The sequence below is a fragment of the Octopus sinensis genome, linkage group LG14, assembly GCF_006345805.1.
Source record: "Octopus sinensis linkage group LG14, ASM634580v1, whole genome shotgun sequence".
NCBI classification, from domain to species: Eukaryota; Metazoa; Mollusca; class Cephalopoda; order Octopoda; family Octopodidae; genus Octopus; species Octopus sinensis.
The window spans coordinates 64,183,254-64,185,572 of NC_043010.1; the positions used below are offsets into that span (position 1 = coordinate 64,183,254).

Genomic DNA, 2,319 nt, shown 5'->3' on the forward strand with positions numbered 1-2,319 from the left:
CGCCAAATTCTAGAGTAAAATCAGCCGTGAATTAACATTCAGCAGTAGATTTACCCAACTCTTAGAACTAAAATATAAAAAAAAAATTAAATATTTAAAAATTGTAAATATTTTAATTCTAAGAGTCGGATAAATCTACCCTCTGGATGTTAATTCACTGCTGGTTTTACTCTAGATTTTGGTGTGCTGTTCGATAGGATAAGTACTAGGCTTTAAAAAAAGTCATGGGGTCAATTTGTTCGACTAAAACCCTACAAGGCGGTGCTGCAGCATGGCCGCAGTCAAATGAGCGAAACAAGTAAAAGAATAAAGTTAAAGAAAATCAAAACAAAAAACACCTTTTTTTCTTTCGCACGAGTGTTGAGGTACCTAATGCGAAACTTCTCTGAAATTTCAAGTGTGTTACTGTAAGGTACCACTTATCTAAGAACACTGTAACACGGTTTTTATCCTTGAGCAGCAACTGTTATTTCCAATTTGCTTACTTCTAGAATGTATGATCAATGGCTAATACTTCCTTCAAACTTTGTTTTTGTCACATTTATTCAAACGCAAAAAAAAAAAAAATCCCTCTCAACTTATGACTATGACACTCCTTCACTACTGCTCATGATCAGAGATACGCATATTGTCAACCACTAAGGGACATACTCTAGTGGTTAATGTCAAGCAACTGACAAGCAAATCTGCAGTATAGAATAGAATATTTGCTATAACAATAATTCTGCTTCAGTAACTCAGCGCTGAATCTACCTGAGATGTAAGGGAAAATAGGTCAATTTTAAAACACTGATGCCTAGGTCACAAAAGCAAAGTTTGAAGACAATAGTAGTACTTTCCTTTGATTTCTAGATAAAAGCAAATAAGAAATAACCCAAGACAAAAAATAAAAAATAAATTGTTATTCTGTGTAATTTGTGTGTGTTCCAATTGCAGTTCCCAAAATCGATGGTACAGATTTCAAATGCGCTTTTGATTCAAATTTAGTAAAATGTAAAGGAAGCGCGTTCATGAAATACCTCAACATTAGCAGTGATACAGGTAACCTCTGTGTCTCCAGGGTCGAACTTGAAGGTAAGAGTTCACGTTTGTTGAAGTATTGTCACATTGTTACATCATGTCTATATAAGTAACATATACTTGTTACTGTTGTTGTTGCGGTCAGTTATGGTTGATCAGATCTATAAATGAAAGGCATTCCAGTCATGGTCATACTACATTTTTGTATATTTTGTTTATTTACTTTTAAATTAACTGTGTCCTGCCGATTTTAAAGACAGTAATGTGATATTGAGGATATGGGGATTTGGGCTGCTTTTTGTAGTAGATCAAGCAACTAGAGACTCCGACGATGGCACGTAAATAGCTAAACGGTTCTGTGTTTACAATATAATGTTATATAATGTGTGACCACTACTGAGTTGCAGTGTGATTTTGTCACCAATATAGGGTTACATAAAATTTGTATCCCCCGGTACGTGGTAATATATATTCTGTGCACCCTACACAAAAGTTACAAATATATCTAGTAAAGAAAAATAGGAAATCTTTTGTTTTTTTTCTTATAAGTTGTAGTTGTAATGTATTTGTATAAATATATAAAGTTTATCTTGATATTTTAAAATCTTAGCCGTATATTAACACTCAAAAGCACTCAAACTTTCACCCTCACACAAGTTTTTATCTACGTTTCATGACCATTGACAAAATAAATTCCACACGCACACACACAAACATTTCTCCCAAAACATGTCAAACATACACAAAAAAACAATCTCTAGGATTCATCCCTCAATGTTCTATAAGACACTGCCAAGGCAACCCTCGTGACAACACTGCGTCGCAACTCCGACTGGTTTGACGAATATGTCCACGATGTTGTTCTAGCCAACCCGAACTCTGCAACCTTGCGCGAAAAATAGAAGGATGCTCGTGCCACGCATATTATGTCATCAGAAATGTTCAAACAGTTGGTGACTTCGAAAGGCAGAAGAAATCCAACGTTTTGCAGGCGATAGCAAAACATGAATTCAACAACTGGATTAAGAGAAGAGAATCTTCAGCCTATGCAAAAAGGTGATTGCTCCTGTGAGATCGTCCAATGGTACCTTACTGAAAACAAAAGTGCGATACAGTGGGGCCGAATATTTTCAAGAACTTCTGAATCGGGTCAACCCCCACCGACCCCACGGCACTTGGAGAGATTCCAGATCTTCTTATTCTGATGGAGTTTGACAAGCCCGCTAACATTTGATGAGGTCCAACAGGTCATCTGCGGTCTCAAAAACAAGAAGTCACCCGGCGACTTGGGGATCCCAA

At 36.5% G+C, this 2,319-nt stretch overlaps 1 protein-coding gene across 1 annotated transcript in view; it reads left to right on the forward strand.

Annotated features, from left to right (window-relative positions):
* The first annotated feature begins 1,043 nt into the window (after positions 1–1,043).
* The window catches only part of LOC115219448 (multiple epidermal growth factor-like domains protein 6), a 99,398-nt gene continuing 98,122 nt past the window's right edge, over positions 1,044–2,319 (forward strand). Inside the window, exon 1 of the mRNA XM_029789613.2 lies at positions 1,044–1,074. The gene's annotated coding sequence lies outside the window, so the exon portion shown is untranslated. The remainder of the gene's footprint in view (positions 1,075–2,319) is intronic.